General features: G+C 32.5%; 1 non-coding gene and 8 pseudogenes across 1 annotated transcript; 8 read left to right on the plus strand and 1 right to left on the minus strand.

Annotated features, from left to right (window-relative positions):
- Positions 1 to 58: 58 nt before the first annotated feature.
- Positions 59 to 852, plus strand: LOC131860089 (DNA-directed RNA polymerase subunit beta-like; annotated as a pseudogene).
- Positions 853 to 1,795: 943 nt separating this feature from the next.
- Positions 1,796 to 4,428, plus strand: LOC131046960 (DNA-directed RNA polymerase subunit beta'-like; annotated as a pseudogene).
- Positions 4,429 to 4,571: 143 nt separating this feature from the next.
- On the plus strand, positions 4,572 to 7,952 carry LOC131046931 (DNA-directed RNA polymerase subunit beta''-like; annotated as a pseudogene).
- A 285-nt stretch (positions 7,953 to 8,237) lies between these two features.
- On the plus strand, positions 8,238 to 8,945 carry LOC131046959 (small ribosomal subunit protein uS2c-like; annotated as a pseudogene).
- A 234-nt stretch (positions 8,946 to 9,179) lies between these two features.
- On the plus strand, positions 9,180 to 9,931 carry LOC131046930 (ATP synthase subunit a, chloroplastic-like; annotated as a pseudogene).
- Positions 9,932 to 10,494: 563 nt separating this feature from the next.
- LOC131046929 (ATP synthase subunit b, chloroplastic-like) lies at positions 10,495 to 12,287 on the plus strand (annotated as a pseudogene).
- Positions 12,268 to 13,942, plus strand: LOC131046928 (ATP synthase subunit alpha, chloroplastic-like; annotated as a pseudogene).
- A 4,417-nt stretch (positions 13,943 to 18,359) lies between these two features.
- Positions 18,360 to 18,432, plus strand: TRNAF-GAA (transfer RNA phenylalanine (anticodon GAA)). The gene has a single exon. It is a non-coding gene; the product is annotated as a tRNA-Phe (tRNA).
- A 232-nt stretch (positions 18,433 to 18,664) lies between these two features.
- Positions 18,665 to 20,455, minus strand: LOC131046958 (NAD(P)H-quinone oxidoreductase chain 4, chloroplastic-like; annotated as a pseudogene).

Consider the following 20,455-nt stretch of genomic DNA (forward strand, 5'->3'; position numbering starts at 1 on the left):
AGGTTCCAGAGGAATAATTTACTCTAGCTCGATTTCAACAAGAATTTTTATTTTTTGCATGGGACCAAATTTATTTCAGAAGTATTTTTCTGTTGGAGTTTGCCTTATTCCTTTTATCGAGCATAATGATGTGAATCATGCTTTAATGGGTTCTAATATGCAGCGTCAAGCAGTTCCACTTGTTCAACCTGAGAAGTGTATTGTCAGAACTGGATTAGAGGGTCAAGCAGCTCCAGATTCAGGAAATGTAGCTATAGCTAAGCAAGGGGGAAAAATAAAGTATATTGATGGTGAAAATATCACCATAACTTTATTTGTTGCATGAAATAATATAGAAACAGAATTGATTATATAATAACATTCTAATAGTGATACTTGTATGCATCAAAAACCCCGAGTTTTCCAAGGGGAGTATGTAAAGAGGGGACAAATTACAGCAGATAGTGCAGCTACAGCAGGGGGAGAACTTTCTTTGGGAAGAAACATCCTAGTGGCCTATATGGCATGGAAAGGATACAATTTTGAAGATGCAATACTTATTAGTGAATGTCTAGTATATCAAGACATTTTACTTCTTTCCAGATCATAGGATACGAAATTGGAGTTTATTTTATGAACCAGGACCCTGAAGTAATAACTAGAGAAATACCTCATTTAGATGCTTACTTACTTCGTCATCTAGATGAAAATGACCTTGTAATGATAGGATCTTGGATAGAAACAAGTGATGTATTAGTAGGTAAATTGATATTGGAAGCAGAAGAAGACTCGCTATTAAATACTCCAGAAGGAAAATTATTACAAGCTTACCTACTGGAAAAGAAAATTGTTTTAGAGTCCCTAAAGGTGTAAAAGGTCGAGTTATCGATGTGAGATGCTTTCAGGAGTTTGAGGAAGACGATTATCCCAGCGATATTGTAGAAAAATTTCATGTATATATTTTACAAAAACATAAAATACAAGTAGGCAATAAAGTAGCTGGAAGACATGGTAATAAAGGTATTATTTCAAAAAAAATTCCCAGGCAAGATATGCCTTATTTACAGAATGGAACACCAGTGGACATGGTATTAAACCCATTAGGAGTACCTTCATGAATGAATGTAGGACAGATCTTTGAATGTTTGCTTGGTTTAGCAGGAAAACTAATGAACAAACATTACAAACTAGCACCTTTTGACGAAAGATACAAATGAGAAGCTTCTAAAAAACTAGTCTTCTCTGAGCTTTATAAAGCTAGCGAGCAAACAGCTAATCCATGGGTATTTGAACCTGATCATCTTTAAAAACATAGATTAACTGATGGAATAATAGGAAAGGTATTTGAACAACTTGTTACAATAGGAATAGCTTATATATCGAAATTGTGTCATCAAGTTGATGAAAAAATTCATGCATGTTCCAGTGGACCTTATACACTAGTTACACAACAACCTCTCAAAGGAAAATCCCACCGAGGAGGGCAATGAGTAGGAGAAATGGAAGTTTGGGCTTTACAAGGTTTTGGTGTTGCTTATATCTTACACGAGATGCTTACTTTAAATCTGACCATATGGATACTCGTGAAAAAATATTTGGTGTCATTTTCAATGGAGAATCAATGCCTAAACTTAGCACTCCTACAGAATCTTTTTGATTGCTCAGTAGAGAACTATGATCTTTATCTCTATAATTGAATCATACTATTCTATCTGAGATAGACTTTCAGATAGATAAGAAGGAAGTTTGATCAAAATGAATCAAAATTTATTTTTTATGAGTGACCAGGATAAACATGAACAACTTCGAATAAGAGATGGATTATAGAAATTATAAACCAGTAAGAGATGGATTATTTTGTGAAAGAATATTTGGACCTAAGAAAAGAGGAGTTTATGCTTGTGTAAAACCTCAAATGATGGAAAATGACAAGGAAAACTACAACTCCAATTTTTGTACTCAATGTGGAGTTGAACTTGCTATTTATCCTCGAATTCGAAGATATCGAATGGGATACATTAAACTGGCATGTCCAGTTGTTCATATTTGGTATTTCAAATGATGCCCCAGTTATATCATGGATCTATTAGATAAAACTCGTAAAGAATTAGAAGACCCAGTATACTATGATGTGTGACTTGATCACAAGCTCCGATTATACAGATTCGTAGGAACTGTCATCCTATTCAATCTAATTGGGATGTCCTTAGCTCTGACATGCCCCTCAGGAAGAGTAGTATGAAGCTGAGAATTAAAACCATCTTAAAAAGATATTGATAAAGAGGAATCAATCTAGGGTTAATATCTTGTATATTATTAAATTGCTAATTGGACTTCGTAAAAATACTTCTTTTATTATAAAAAGAAAATGGAATGAAAAAATCTATTTCATTTTTATTATCCTTTATTTATATCTAGACCAAAAAAAAGATATGGTTATAGGAGTCTATTCATCGCACATATGCTTCAAATAGTATTGTAACCATCAAAGTAAAACATAAACCTACAGGATCGATTTTAACCAGATACAGACAAGTAAATCCCTTATGAATTTCAAATAAATTGAAGGTCTTTCATAAAGAAATGTATCGTTCAAAAGGGAGGAGACTGCTCACTAATTCCATATTTATGTCATAATACGAATCATAAACCAATAATCGAATTCACTTGGAACTTGAGCAAAGAGTAACTATTTAGTTTGAATAGAGAGAAAAAAACATTTTTTTTGCATAATGATACATAATCACTTTCCATTTCAGTATAGTTACTTGAGCCGGATGAGTGGAAACTTTAATGTCCGATTCTGAGGGGGGGGACAGTTTAGAAAAAACCTATCCAAATGTTTGTATTACTAGGCCCATAGCTAAAAAGCCAACTTTATTGTGATTTCAGGGTTATGGTCCATCTAAGTATGAATCCTGGGCAGAAAAGATTGCTTATTATCTCTCTTCGGATTTTGGGCTAGTTCAAGAGCGAGAAATTGCCACTGGAGGAAAAGCTATTAGAGAATAATTAGCTGGTCTACATCTACAAATGATTATAGATCGTTCATATATAGAATGGAAGGAAATAGATGAGGTAATATCTATATTATTTTCAGAGCCAGAGAATCAATTTAGTAATAGAAAAGCAAAATCTCAAAAACTTCGAAGAAGAAAGGATCTTTTGGTTAGACGGATGAGATTTGCTAAATATTTTCTTCAAACAAATGTAGAACCACAATGGATGGTTCGATGCCTATTACCAGTTCTTCCTCCTAACCTGAGGCTAATGTTTCAATTAAATGAAGGTGGAGTGATTACTTCAGATCTTAATGAACTTTATCAAACGGTTATCCATCGAAATAATAATGTTTTACAATTCATAGAAACCACTAGTGCATTTCTAATACCATATTTATTGCCTAACCAAAATAAATTAGTCCAACAAGTCGTAGATGCACTTCTTGATAATAGTATAGGCACACAATCAGTGAGAGATAGTCACGATGGACCTTATAAATCCTTCTCAGATTTCATCCAAGCTAAAGAAGGAAGATTCTGTGAAAATTTACTTGGAAAACAGGTCAATTATTCAGGTCGTTTTGTTATTGTGGTAGGTCCCCTTCTCTCATTGTATCAATGTGGATTGCCCCAAGAAATCGTAATAGCTCTTTTTCAAGCATTTTTAATTCATGATCTGGTTGAACGACAGATTGCTCCCAATCTAAGAGCTTCTAAATTTTTAATTCGAGATAGGGGACCTATTATATGGAACGTACTTAAACATATTATACAAAAACATCCCATATTGTTAAAGCGAGCACCCACCTTACACAAATTAGGAATACAAGTGTTTATACCTATTTTAATAAATGAACGTGCCATTTGTTTACACCCATTGGTTTGTGCAGGATTTAATGCGGACTTTGACGGAGATCAGATGGTTGTCCACGTACCTTTATCTATGGAAGCTCAAGTAGAAGCTCGTTTACTTATGTTTTCTCATCTCAATCTTATCTCTCCAACCATAGGAGATCCTATTTGTGTACCGACTCAAGATATGCTTCTAGGACTTTATAGATCAACTCTTCAAAAAAACCAGGGTATTTATGAAAATAGGTACCATCCAAATAGCTCAAAAAAGAAGATCATCTCGCCTTCATTTTATAGCTATGATGATGCGCTTAAAGCTTATGAACAAAAACAAATTGATTTAGACAGTCCTTTATGGCTTCGATGGGGGAGAGAGATAGATACCTCTATTATTAATTCAGTAAACCAAGAACTTCCTATCAAAGTTCAATATGAATTTTTAGGTACCTTCTATGAAATCTATGATCATTTTCGAATAATAAAAGGTAGAGTGGGGGAAATACTTAATAAATACATTCAAACAACCATTGGTTGCATTCATTTTAATCAAGAAATAGAAGAAGCTATAAAAGGCTTGTGGACTTATGATATCTGACAAGAAATGTTACTATTCATAATTTAATGTTATTAATCTTACGCTTATCTCATTGATGCAGAGATAAAGATCAAGGGAGCCTCCCAGCTTAAACCCATTGCTTAATTCTACTCCCCAAAATAAAATGGGGATATCTTATTCTTATGGCACAAAATCCCGTCAAATCTATCCATCCCTTTCCCTTTGAAGTGCCATTTTTTAATAAAGGGATGGATAAATTTGTTATGAAGCACCTTATTAGAAGATTTGTAAATCAATTTGGAATGACATATACATCACATATATTAGATCAACTGAAGATTTTAGGTTTCCAGCAAGCTACTGATGCAACTATTTTATTAGGAATTGATGATCTTTTAACAACACCATCTAAAGCATGGCTTATCCAAGATGCGTAGCAATGAGGGTTTGCTTCATAAAGACATCATTATTATGGGAATGTACATGCAGTAGAAAAATTAGGTCAATTGATTGAGGTATGGCATGCTACCAGTGAATATTTGAGATGAGAAATGAATCAGAATTTTAGGATGACTGATCCTCTTAATCCAGTACATATGATATCCTTTTTAGGAGCTAGAGGAAGTACATCCTAGGTTCACTAACTAGTAGGTATGAGAGGATTAATGTCAGATCCTTGAGGAAAAATTGTTGATCTACCCATTCAAGGGAATTTCCGCGAAGGACTTTCTTTAACGAAATATATTATTTCATGTTATGGTGCTCGTAAAGGAGTTGTGGATACTTCTATATGAACAACAGATGCTAGATACCTCACACGTAGACTTGTTGAAGTAGTACAACACCCCGTTGTACGTAAAGTAGATTGTGGTACTATCCAAGGTCTTTTTGTAAATCTCATTCAAGATCTAGAAACAATCAAAAATAAATTTGTTCTACAAACACTAATTGGTCATGTATTAGGAGACGATGTATATATACACGGGAGATATATTGCCATGCACAATGAAGATATTGGAATTAAACTTGCCAATCAATTATATTATTTCCAAGTACAACCAATATATATACGAACACCTTTTACTTGTAAAAGTATATATTGGATTTGTCAATTATGTTATGGTCGAAATACTACTCATAGCAACTTAATCGAATTAGGAGGAGCAATCGGCATTATTGCTGGCCAATCAATTGGAGAACCGGAAACTCAACTAACACTAAGGACTTTTCATAGTGGTGGATTATTCACAGGTGATATTGCAGAACATGTACGAGCCCTGTTCACCGGAAAAATTGAATTCAATTAAAATTTGGTTTATCCTACCCATACCCATCATGGGCATCCTTCTTATATATGTCATAATAGTTTGGACATGACTATCGATAATCAATATGAAGTACAAAACTTAACGATTCCGCCAGAAAGTTTGCTATTCATTCAGAATAATCAACTTGTCAAATCGGAACAAGTAATTGCCGAGGTTCGTGCTAAAAGATCCCCCTTTAAAGAAAAAGTAAAGAAACATATATATTTTGACTTGACAGGAGAAATGCACTAGAGTATCCCTATGTCTAATTTTATATTAGAGACAACTCATTTATGGGTATTATCGGGAAGTATATATGAATCCGTTGTAGTGCCTTTTTCTTCAGATCAAGATCAAGTGGATATTCCAAAACTTCTTCTTGACAAACATAAATCACTTTCGAATTATTCGGTGGATCAAGTGAAACACAAATCAGTTGACTCAAACTATTTTGAAAAAGGAAAAAAATCTTGAATTATTTTGAAACTGATCGAACCATACCCAACGAACATAAAGACTCTATCTATTCTGCCATTCTTTTTGAAAATACCCATATGAGTGTAAAAAGGGAAAAAAATAAACTCATTGTACCATTATGGTGTGATAAATAATGGAGAAAGCGAAGAATTCCTTATCCTGATTTCATTTTTACAATACCCAGAGGACAAGGTATTTTACTAAATAAAAAGCACATTTTTGCTTTTTTGAATGACCCCTGTTCAAAAATGATAAAATATGGGAATATTCTTGGAGGTTATTCAATTGAAAAAAAAAAAGGAATTCTCTTGAAAATCAATTAGACGGAGGGCCCAGATTAAAAATAAAAAAGAATTATGCTTCTCTTATTTTAGTAGGAACAAATGAGATCATTATCAATATGATTCAAATTAGCTTGCTGAGATACCCTTATTCAATATCGTAAAAAGGGAAAATATAGCAAGTTCTCCATTTTTGTTTCATAACAAATTAGGTCACACTAATTTGAATGATCAAATTAAATTACTGAGTAAGGGAACTATTCATTCATTACCTAATGAGAATAAAAAAGATGAATCTTTTACTATTCTTTCTCCTTCTGATTTTTTGCAAATCATTTTGTTTCATGATTTAAAATGCTTGAATATAGTAAAAATGTTGGATGCAAATAAAAAAAGAATTGAATTGTCAGGTCTCCTAGGTCATTTACATAGTATTGTTAATCGTTTGCCATACTCTCATTTCATGACTTATAAAAAAGTGTTACTAACTCAGCGTTCAATTTCTAACAATGACTCGAATAATTTCCAATTAGCTAAATGCTATTTTATGGATGAAAAGAGGGGAATTTATCAATTTGATTCAGGAAGGAATATTATTTTCAATTTCTTCAATTTGAATTTGTACTTTTGCCTATCCAATTTTTTTGAAAACACATTTCCAATAGTCAGCCTTGGACAATTTTTTTCTGAAAGTATATGGACATCCGAAGATAAAAAACTCCAAGGATCTGGTGAAATTGTAGTTGTTCATGAGGAATCTTTCATCATTAGATTAGCTAAACCCTATTTGGGTACTCGAGGAGCAACTCTTAATAGTTATTATGGGAAAATTCTTTACTAAGGAGATACATTAATAACTCTATTATACGAAAGATTAAAATCCGATGATATAATTCAAGGTCTTCCTAAAGTTGAACAATTGTCAGAAGCCCGCTCAAATACTTCAATATCAAAAAATTGAAAAAAAAGATTTCAAAAATTGAACAAATACCTAGCAATATTCTTTGGAAACTTTTGGGGGTCAGTCACCAATGTTAGAATGACTATGGAGGATAGTTAGAATCAGTTGGTCGATGAAATTTAAAGGTTTTATTGATCCCGAGGGGTACAAATTTCTGATAAACATATAGAAATTATTGTTCGCCAAATTACATCGAAAGTTTTAGTTGTAGATGTCGATAGGTCCGAAAATAAAAATTGGAAAAATAGACTATGTAGTCTTTTTTTACCCAGAGAACTTGTTGGATTATCACGAGTACAAAGAATGGATCGCGCTCTAGAAAAAAGAATAAACTATCAAACCATTTTATTGGGAATAACAAACGCATCTCTGAATACTCAAAGTTTTCTGTCAGAAGTGAGTTTTCAGGAGACTGCTCAAGTCCTAGCTAAATCTTCTCTTCAAGGTCACATTGATTGGTTGAAGGGCTTGAAAGAAAATGTTATTCTCAGGGGAATGATACTTGTCGGTACTGGATTCAACCGTTTTGTAAAATGAAGCAAAATGAATTCGAGAACGAGTAAAAAAAGTCTATTTATCAATGAAGTCGAAGATTGTTTTTTGAGCATCAATATCAAGTCTTGATTTTATCTCTTAAAAACTAGTAAAAATAAAAAAGAAACTAGTAAAAATCAAAAATCAAAAATCAAAACGAGCAAAGCAAATTGTTAGATTTAATTTAAAAAATAAAATGAATACTTGTACCAAGTACGCTACGGCAAGCAATCTAACCCATTCCATTGGAATGTAGATATTACACATAGTAAAAAAAGAAAAGAAAAAATGACGAAAAAAAATTGGAACATCCATTTGAAAGAGATGGTAAAAGTAGGAGTTCATTTTGGTCATGAGACCAGAAAATGGAATCCTAAAATGCCACCTTAAATTTTTAAAGAATGTAAAGATAATCATATTATAAATTTAACTTACACTACTCATTTTTTATCAAAAGCCTGTGATTTTGTGTTTGATAGAGCAAAAAGAGGAAAATAATTTATGATAGTTGATACAAAACATCAAACAGTTGATGCTGCTAAATTAGTTGCTTTAGCAGCTCGATGTCATTATGTAAATAAAAAATGGCTCACGGGTATGTTAACTAATTGGTTTACTACAGAAGCAAGACTTGAAAAATTAAAAAATTTAACGAAAAAAAAAAATACGGGAGGATTTGATGGATTTACGAAAAAAGAAGCAGCAATACTCAAGAGAGAATTGAAAAAATTGCAGGAAGATCTAGGGGGTATTAGATACATGACAAAATTGCCCGATATTGTAATAATTCTCGATCAAAAAGGAGAATATACTGCTATTCGGGAATGTAGAACTTTGGGTATTCCAACAATTTGCTTAGTTGATACAGATTGTGACCCAGATCTCGTGGATATCCCAATCCCAGCCAATGATGATGGTAGAGGACCAATCCGCCAGATCCTAAATAAATTAATTTTAGCAATTCGCGCAAGTAGAGAATTGTACTATAAAAAGTGAATTAAAAATTAAAAAAGAGAAGCTACAACTAAGTTGGCTACTGTTCCCAAATCTTATAGAATAGATTAAGATAATCTATTTTGATAGAAATAAAGAAACCTTCTTAATCAATCAAATAATCACTCCATTATTTTATTTCACAGCCTGACTGATGATAGTGTAAATAATTGAGGAATCAGTCATTGAACCAAAATCATTTCTTTTTGAAGTTCATCTTTCTATATAAAGGGTAATATGGATATTGTACAATTTCCTATTAACATGTTGAATTATTTCTATGAGATATCTGGTGTGGAAGTAGGTCAGCATTTTTATTGGCAAATAGGGGGGTTTCAAGTTCATGCATAGGTACTTATAACTTCCTAGATTGTAATTGTTGTCTTATTAGGTTCAGCTACTCTAGCTGTTTGAGACCCACAAATCATTTCGAACGGAGCACAAATTTTTTTGGAATATGTTCTCGAATTTGTTCGGGACTTGGCTAGAACTCAGATTGGCGAAGAAGAATATGGTCCATGGGTTCCTTTTATAGGGACTATGTTTCTATTCATATTTGCTTCTAACTAGGCAGGTGCTCTTTTTCCTTGGGAATTATTAAATTACCTCATGGGGAATTAGCTGCACCTACAAATGATATTAATACCACAGTAGCTCTAGCTTTGCTCATATCAGTAGCCTATTTTTATGCAGGTTTTACAAAGAGGGGTTTAGACTATTTTGGTAAATATATTCAACTGACCCCAATACTTTTACGAATTAACATATTAGAAGATTTTACAAAACCGATACTTAGTTTTTGACTTTTTGGAAATATATTAGTTGACGAATTAGTAGTTGTCGTTCTTGTTTCCTTAGTACCTATAGTGGTACCTATACCTGTAATGTTCCTAGGATTATTTACAAGTGGTATTCAAGCTCTAATCTTTGCAACTCTAGCCGCAGCTTATATAGGCGAATCCATGGAGGGTCATCATTAATTCAATTAATTGGACTTAATCTTTTCTAACTTTTCATTTTGATTCTCCATTGTATAATCATAAATGAAAATACTTCATCTCTAAGATCTTAGTAGAAAAATTAAGGATCGCTAATCCCATCAATAAAATTTATAGATAGAATAGATCCTATTTGTAGATTCATAGCTACATAGTAAAATGAATAGGTTTACTAATGGGAATTAGTTTAGTAAACTGTGAACCCCGGTGTGGAACGATGCATTTTTTGATTTTGAAGGGATACATACATTTTATGTACATAGTTTGTATTATGTTATATAAATATATACTAACAAATATATATAATTATTTAGAATTAACCATAAAAAATGGGCTATTGTGCAGAATATTTCATTTTATAAATGAAAACAAATCTGTCTCTATTTCATCTAAAAAGGAATATAATGTCAAGGTAGAGAATTGGTAATATCATAATTTTGAATGCCATTTCGTCAGAGTTTAATTGTTTCAAAGAAATTGTTCTCTAGTTGAACGTGAACAATCAAATCAATAGATAAAACTATCATATTATCCACACCTAAGAGGAGATTACCATGAATCCTTTGAATTCTGATGCTTCCGTTATTGCTATTGGATTATCCATAGGCCTTGCTTCTATTGGACCTGGCATTGGTCAAGGCACTGCTACAGGACAAGTTGTTGAAGGTATTGCAAGACAACAAGAGGCAGAGGGTAAAATATGAGGCACCTTACTGCTAAGTTTAGCTTTTATGGAAGCTTTAACTATTTATGGATTAGTTGTAGCTCTAGCACTTTTATTTGCCAATCCATTTGTTTGATCTCGAAGACCAAAATCTGTATTCTTTGGGATTTTAAAGACCCCCCTCTATCAATTTTCTTGTTCAGCCAATAGGGGAGGGGCTGATCCAAAATAGTGGACTTATACTTCACTTGTTTTGGTCAGAAAGATTTGCGACACTCGGAGAAGTAGATAGATAGAACAAAGTTTTTTTTTCATAATTGTATCCTTATTTATCGTTATGCGGGACCTGGGACTTACTAAGTACTCAAAATCTGCTTATCCAAAATTTGAATAATAGTAGGATCAAGTCAAAGAAAAAACTTTGTAAAAGTATCCTTATCTATGAGGGGAGAGCGTATGAAAAACATAACTAATTTTTTCATTTCCCTATCCTTTGCTAAGGGTTTCGGGTTAAATACCAATATTTTAGAAACAAATATAATAAATCTCAGTGTGGTGCTTGGTGTATTGATGTATTTCGGAAAGGGAGTGTGTGAGAGTTGTATATTTGAATAATTCAGCTGGATCCAACCAACTGCACTTTGTAGATAGAAAAGTGCATGATCTCAACAAATTACTTCTAAAAGGGGAAAAAATATGGAAGAACTATAGCATTTCGTAATTGATTGGGAAATTTTATTACCAATCCCAACCAACAAGAGAAAATATTTAGAATGGTTAAAGCTGAACTGCTTGAAGTCCAAGCACAACTAGGTACTCTTTCCACCATTGTGCTAATATGAGAAGGGTTCAAAGGAATAGTTGGAGGTTGATCCGATATATAACATTCATATCAATGGAATTATTCAATCTATCTACTGAAAAATAGTCCTAATCTCCCATCCAGTTTTTTGGGTTTAAATGCGGAACTGGCGACCTACACAAAAGAAAAATTATTCAATAAAAAGTAAATAGGAAATATGAGTGAAAAGAAAAAAAGAAGAAAAAGAAAAAACAACTTTGTTGATAATAAAAAATCCCTTTTGGAAAAAGAGCCCTTCGTAGATTTTGGTCTTTGATAGATTCATCTTATTTTTATACATAATATGAATGAAAAGGGCAGGCTCGGTAAAAAAAAAGCCAAGTGGTAGAGCCAAATGAATCGAAAGGTTCGTGCTCGGTTTGGGAAGAGATTATCCATTCATTCAACTTATGAATAGATAATCTACTTTCATTAAATAATCTATTAGATAACCGCAAACAGAAAATATCGAGTACTATTCAAAGTTCTAAAGAACAATGTAAAGGAGCTGCTAATCAACTTGAGCAAGCCTGGGCTCGCTTATGGGAAGTAGAAAGGTGGGTACGCGAAATTTGGGTAAATGGATATTCTCAAATACAACAAGAAAAAACTGATCTTATCAACATTGCTCTATTAATTTGAAACAATTAGAAAATTTAAAGAATGAAACCATTCACTTCGAACAAGAAAGAGTAATTGAACTGGTTCAAAAATAAATTTCTTACCAAGCTGTCCAAAGAGCTCTAGGAACTCTGAATAGTTGTTTGAATAGAGAGTTACATTTACATACGATCGAGCATAATATCGACCTACTTCTAGCCATGAAAAACATAACTGATTAACAGTATATATAATATAGTAGGTCTTATTTTTCAAAAGAGAATTAACTAGTGTTAATGGTAACTATTCGACCTAATGAAATTAGTAGTATAATACGTAAACAGGTTGAACAATATAATAACGAGGTCCAAGTTGTTAATATTGGTACTGTACTTCAAGTAGAGGATGGCATTGCTCGTATTCATGGTCTTGATAAAGTAATGGCAGGGGAATTAGTAGAATTCATAGATGGTACAGTAGGTATTGCCCTAAATCTAGAATCAGATAATGTTGGAGTTGTATTAATGGGTGATGGCTTGATGATACAAGAGGGTAGTTTCGTAAGAGTAATAGGAAAAATTGCTCAGATACCAGTAAGTGATGCTTATTTGGGTGGAGTTGTAAATGCGCTAGCTCGACCTATTGATGGTAAGAGGAAGATTTCATCTTCTGAATCTCAATTGATCGAATCTCCCGCCCCAAGTATTATTTCAAGACGTTATGTATATGAACCTCTTCAAATGGGTCTTATTGCTATTGATTCTATGATCCCTATAGGATGCGGTCAACGAGAATTGATTATTGGGGACAGGCAGACCGATAAGACGGCAGTAGCTACAGATACGATTATAAATAAAAAAAATCAAAATGTAATATGTGTTTATGTCGCTATTGGCCAAAAATCTTCTTACGTAGCTCAGGTAGTTAATACCTTTGAAGACCATGGCGCAATGGAGTATACCATTGTGGTAGCGGAAACTATGGATTCTCCTGCTACATTACAATATCTTGCTCCTTATACAGGAGCAGCTTTAGCTGAATACTTTATGTATAAAGAACAACATACATTAATCATTTATGATGATCTTTCCAAACAAGCACAAGCTTATCGACAAATGTCTCTTCTATTAAGAAGACCCCCTAGCCGGGAAGCTTATCCAGGAGATGTTTTCTATTTACATTCTCGTTTATTAGAAAGAGCAGCTAAATTAAATTCTTAGTTTGGTGGAGGGAGTTTTACTGCTTTACCAATAGTGGAGACTCAAGCTAGAGATGTCTTATCTTATATTCCAACTAACATAATTTCCATTACCGACGGGCAAATATTCTTATTAGCTGATCTATTCAATGCTGGAATTCAACCTGCCATTAATGTAGGTCTTTTTGTATCTAGAATAGGATCCGTAGCTTAGATGAAAGCTATGAAACAAATAGCTGGAAAATTAAAATTAGAATTAGCTCAACTTGCAGAGTTAGAAGCTTTTGTACAATTCGCTTCTGATCTTGATAAAGCTACACAAGATCAATTGGCAAGAGGTCAATGATTACGTGAATTGCTCAAACAATCTCAATCAGATCCTTTAACAATGGAAGAACAAATAGCTATGATTTATATTGGACTGAATGGATATCTAGATGCATTAGATATCGTACAAGTTAAAAAAATTATCCTTAAGTTGCGCGAGTATTTAGTAAAAAATAAACCCCAGTTTGGAGAAATTATACGTTCTACTGGGATATTGACGAAACAAGCAAAAGACCTTTTAAAAGAAGCTATTCAAGAAAATATCCAACTTTTTCTTATGTTGGGAATAAGATAAAAGAGTTTAATAATCATTTTGCAACATTTACAAAGTATAACGCATTATTACGTCTAATAGGATTTGAACCTATACTTAAGGTTTAGAAGACCTTTGTCCTATCCATTAGACGATGGACGCTTTATTTTCATTATTCCTTGAAATACTTTATCTGGAACAAAAAAGTATGATTTTTTCTCCGTCCACAACCAGATTCGAGAAAGAAAGAGAAAGAATAGATATGTAACATGGGCATAAAAAAGCCATGTGAATGAGAGAGAAGTTGACATGAAAAATTTGAATAAGGAATATAAATGAACGGGTAGCGGGAATCTGCTTGGAAGGCTACAGGTTATAGTCGATGTTGATTAACGCCTCTAATTCAGAACCGAACACAAAAATTTTGTTTCATTCGGCTCCTCCATAGGAGAGAGATAGAATGGGAGGTCTAATGAAAAATGATTATTCAAATAATAATAAATATTTGTGAATAAAAAAATTAAAAAAAAAAAGAAAATTCAAAAATAGTTTTGCTCTACTCCATAACATCTATGTTAGTTTATTTGTAGTTCTTTCTTTCCTCTTAATTTTAGGTGAACAACCTTAAATATAGAATACCTATTCACTTTATAGATGATCCTTATAGAAAGATAAGATTGAAAAATCTTAATATTGGGCTAAAAAATATTTCTAATTACTTCTCACCCTATTTCTACTGATTGCGATCCTAGAGGAAATCAAATTCCACCAACCTCAAACAAAATCACGGTGACTCAAGTAAACCAAAGTCATTGTTATCTAGCTATTTGGCTCCAACTTTTGCTATTCTAGCAGTTGAACATTTAGTTACGATGAAAAATAATCTTTTGATATCCATGGATCTTTAATTGATCTGATTAGATAGATCGGTCTAATCCTTGAAAACATTCTACATTCTGTTCCACCATCTTGGATGGAATGGAAAATAGGGTTTTTTATCATTCCAAATCCAAATTATGAGAATCTGCACAATTCCTTTCCCGAACCAGGGTATTCATAGGAGAGGTTTGGAACCTATATAGAAATATAGCTTTTTTTTTTCAAAATATAGACGAGAGTTGAAAGATCCTTCAACTCTATTGAATATAATGATAGAACGAATCACACTTTTACCACTAAACTATACCCACCACAATTTCATTGTATCATACAGATCGATCTTTTATCCAATAGGGAAAAAAGGAATTTTCAAATTCTAATAAGAATTTAATGCAAGTTCCTATCATCATATTTCCCTATTCCTGAATAATTCAATAGGAGATGGTTCCTTTTAAATCCACCCCTTACCTTATTGTTTTTACTCTTGCAAGAACAATCCTTTATGGATATTCAAAATAATACCCTATTACTTAAGTAATATTTTTTTTAGTAACCACTCTATAATAGCTGTTAGAATTATTAACACATTCCTTAGAATGATTCAAACGATTTTTTCATAGTTTTTCTTTATGAATAGAAAATGAAAATTATGATCATTTTCATAAAAATTATCCACTCTTAGTCTTTGAAATCTCCTTTTTACCCTTCCAATATGATCTATCCATTTTCAATCTAGAAAATTTCATCCAGATTATAGCCTGAAACAGCCAGAATCATTACAATAAATAACTAGAAGTGCTTATCTATTATCTTATTTAATAAATAGTGATTGGAGAGGAAATAAAAAAATGATATCACTAGGTCAAATTTTGATAGCCCTTTTAGCTGCTTTTATAGTATTATTTTTAGCTCTTAGATTAGCTAGAGCACTATATGCTTCATAATTTGGTTAATTATTCTTATCTAGGGAAGATAATGGCTTGGCCAGATACTGGCCGGGCTAGAGAAAGCGGAAAATCGTTTGGAACGGAATAAAGAAAAAAAATCGGATTCTCACAAATCTTGGTCTTTATTTAGTGAAATGCTATATTCATTTTAGATCTCCCATCTAGGAGAGATGGCTGAGCGGACTAAAGCAGTCGATTGCTAATCCATTGTACAGACTATTTGTACCGAGGGTTTGAATCCCTCTCTCTCCATTCAGTCACTTAAGATGACTCCTCAAAACCTATAGATATAGGCCATTTTACAAAATCTACCTGCTAATCTTTTTTCATCACTATTATTTACACCCAGGATTTCATCCTGGATCATTTGATAGGAATCCAAAGATAAAGAGAGAAACAAAAAATATCACTACTGTGTAAATGAATAGCTTAAGAGTAATCATTATGTAATCTCCAGGATTCTTATTAGAAAACGAAATAGATCATCAATTTTTGTATCATATACTTATTAGTCGAGCAAAGAAGAAAAGAGAAACAAAATTGAATCTATTATGTTTCTCTTTTCTTCTTTGCTCGGAATTGAATGGGATAAATAGGAACTCGAGTACCAATTAAACTATCCTAAACTTGTTTAGGATTATCACAATTAATAAATTTATCTATCATCTTTTCAAACAAAAAATAGAAACAAGTATATAAATTGTCTAAAATAGAAGAAAATTTGGAATACATAGATAAATTCTCATCCTTACTCGTTATTTAAATAAATATCAAAGATATGCCCCTCTATTAATAAAATAACATATTCTAATCAATACCTAATAACCTAAAATCCAACTATGATGCAGTTTATATTGATTAATCCAAGGTATTTTGACTTGTTGAGAACAATTGATGTATCACAAAATAAACATCAGAACAAGGAAAAATAGTTTTACACCAATTTGGTTAATGAAAATGATCCAATAGAAATATTTAGAACATAACTATTGAAACAATAAAATTGTTTCCGTATCAAGTGAACACAAAAAACTTTTGGTAAGATTTTCATTATCGGAAACTTACGGCAGCTTGCCAAGCAAAGGCTAATAAAAAAAGAACAGAGGGATAATTGGCATTACATTAACAATTGGATTGAAAATCGCGTAAGCTTCAGGCAATTTGGCAAAAAAGGGATTATTCAAATGAAAAGCGACATCGTCTAGACAAATATGGAGGTTGAGGATAACTTGTATTTTGATTCTCTAATGAATAAAAATGATGTAAAGATCCAAAAGTATTTGGCCAATCAATCAAATTTCTTCGGCAAGATTAGACTTTTAGTCTTCAAGTTGGAAGGGATAATTTCTTCATAGAATATTTTGACCATTCTGATAAAGAATGACCAATGAATGTATATTCTTGTTTCTTTTTAGGTTCCCTTATAAATATAGATCTGAAGAAATGATCCCTTCAGTTTTTCTATGCATAATTGCATAGCACTAGATAAGAATGAATTAAAATGAAACATTGCATCAATTGATATTAATTTATTAAAATCAGGCAACAATGGGGCGTGGCGAAGCGGTAAGGCAGCAGGTTTTGGTCCTGTTATTCCGAAGGTTCGAATCCTTCCATCCTAGGTGGAACAGTATTATTGAAAAAAGAAATAAGAAGAAAAAAATTTATTTTTTGATTTCTCATCCTTTCATAGACTATACTGATAGAATGGAGATATGATTTCAATAAGATCTAAATATAGAAAGGGATATTTTTGTGGTGTATGATGGGGATACAGATAAGAACATTGTATAAAAAATGCAAAAAGAATATAATGCGAATGCAAATGCAAATGAAATAATTGAGATGCAATTATTGTTTTATTATTTCGTTATACAAGAAGGGGATATGGCAGAATCGGTAGATGCTATGGACTTAAATTTTTTGAGCCTTGGTATGGAAACTTACCAAGTGATAGCATCCAAATCCATGGAACCCTGGGATATTTTGAATGGGGAATCCTGAGCCAAATCCTATTTATAGAGACAATAGTTTCCTTTCCGAGAAAGGGATAGGTGCAGAGACTCAACGGAAGCTATTCTAACGAATCAACATAATTTGAATTGGATACAATACATTATTTACAGAATGTCTTTTGTATTTTATTTAACGCTTGAAAAAGTATTATATATCACCAATAAACAAAAATAACGATTAGAGATTTAATTGTTCTAGGTTTGTTATGCCTGGCTTCAAATCGAAATTGAAGGATTTTTCCAATTAAGAGCTTCTCTAGAAAAAATTGATTTGCGTTTACTCCCATTTTTGGAAGTAATAATTGGACAAGGATAAAGATAGAGTCCAATTCTACATGTCAATGTCAACAACAATGAAAATTGGAGTACGAGGAAAATCCATTGGTTTTATAGATCGTGAGGGTTCGAGTCCCTCTATCCCCATCAAAGAAGTTTTGTTTTTTTTATTTTTTATTTATTAGGCATGTTACTAAGAACATAAGAAGTTTTAATTGTATGACACAATTTGTGTCTGCTTACATATATATATATATATATATATATATATATCTTTGTGTGTAACTGTATACAATATTATATATGTTATGTATTTATTTGCATTGTTGCTTGTACTCTTTCAAATGTTGTCTTTTACCTTTTTTGTTTTTAGTTCACAGGAGTTTGGCTACTGTGCTAGTATGATGCATAGGGGAACAGCCGGGATAGCTCAGTTGGTAGAATAGAGGACTGAAAATCCTTATGTCACCAGTTCAAATCTGGTTCCTGGCATGTATACTTTTATAAGTATGAAAAAGGATTAGTAGACCTCATTATAATAATAATATAGGTATATATATATATATATCTATCAATATTTATATATTTATATTGATTGATTTAGAATAATCAACAGTGATTCTATGTTATTGAATCAACAAGGAGTTTGTCCAAGTTATTTCAAAGGGAATAAAAACTACTTGAAATAACTTGAACTAGAGAGCAATTAAAAAATGATTATTTCTTAATAGAAAGATTGAGAGAAAATAGCTTCTACCTTAGCATTATATAAAAATAGAACTAGATCGGGGTAAAGACCAATACCTATGATTGGTAGAAAGAGACAGATCAAAATAAAAAGTTTGTGTGGTCCCGATCCTTAAAATAAGGATTTGAGACATTCAAAACCTTCTATACATAGAACATTCGACGTAACATAGATAACAAATAAATGGGAGTTAATATCACTCCAATTGCCGCTATTGCAGTAATAATGATCTGAAAGGTCAAAGAATATTTATGATTAGTAATTATGCCTAAAAATATCATAAATTCTGCTACAAAACCACTCATTCCTGGCAATGCAAGAGAAGCCATTGAAAAGCTACTGAACATAGTAAATATTTTAGGAATTGGTATAGCGATTCCTCCCATTTCATCAAGGAAAAGAGTACGTATCCTATCATAACTTGTTCCTACCAAGAAAAAAAGTGTAGCACCAATTAATCCATGAGAAATCATTTGCAAAATGGCTCCACTGAGACCGATATATGTCATGGAACCAATTCCTATAATTACAAATCCCATATGAGATATTGATGAATAGGCTATCCTTCTTTTCAAATTGCGTTGACCCATAGAAGTTAGAGCTACATAGATAATTTGCACTACTCCTATTATTATCAACCATGATGAAAAAAAAGAATGAGCATGAGGTAGCAATTCCATATTGATCCGAATCAACCCATATCCCCCCATTTTCAATAGAACTTTGGCCAAAAGCATACATGTACTATAATGTGTTTCCCCATGAGTATCTGGTAACCAGGTACGTAAAGGGAAGACTGGCAATTTTATTGCATAAGCGATCAAAAACCCTAAATATAATAGTATTTCAAGTGTGATGGGATAATCTTTTTTAGCTCATAATTCAAAATCGAAGGTCAGTCCATGAGATCCATAGAGACCCATACTTAAAGCTCCCATTAAGATAAAAATGGAACCACCAGCAGTATACAAAAGAAATTTTGTGGCCGAATATAAACATCTTTTTCTCCCACACATGGATAAAAGTAGGTAAACAGGAATTAGTTGCAACTCCCACATGAGAAAGAAAAGTAGAATATCTCGAGAAGCAAATAACCCCAATTGGCCATTATACATTGCCAACATCAAGAAATGCAATAATCACGGATTCCGAGTAGCTAAAGTAGCTAAAGTAGTTACAAATCCCGTTAATAAAATAAGTCCAATGGAAAATCCATCAATTCCCAGTTTCCAATGAAAATGGATAAGATTTATCCAGTTATAATCCTCCTCCAATTGGATTAATTAATTATCAAAATGATAATGATAATGGAATATATAGGTCATTAAAAGAAGATCTAATAAGCAAATACCTATAGTATACCATCGAATCATTTTATTTCCTTTGTGGGGAAATAACGTGATTAATAACCCGCAGATATGGGCAAAATAACAATTATTGTTAACCAGGGTAAATTACTCACAATGAAGAGAAAAGAGACTTTTGATATCAAAACCCATGCTTTCAATTTTAGGTCAAGTATGGGTTTTGATCAGTGAAAGAGGAAAAGGAGAATGAAAAATATGTATGGGATGAATCTAACTATCTTTCTTTTTTCATGGATCAGTAAGCTAGACCCATATTGCGCGTTGTTTCATGCCATAAATAAACACGTACACTTAAGAAATCTATTGGACAAGCTGATTCACACCTCATACAACCTATGCAGTCTTCTGTTCTTGGAGCAGAAGCAATTTGCTTAGGTTTGCATCCTTCCCAAGGTATCAT

This window comes from Cryptomeria japonica, chromosome 11 (genome assembly GCF_030272615.1).
Source record: "Cryptomeria japonica chromosome 11, Sugi_1.0, whole genome shotgun sequence".
Taxonomy (NCBI): Eukaryota; Viridiplantae; Streptophyta; class Pinopsida; order Cupressales; family Cupressaceae; genus Cryptomeria; species Cryptomeria japonica.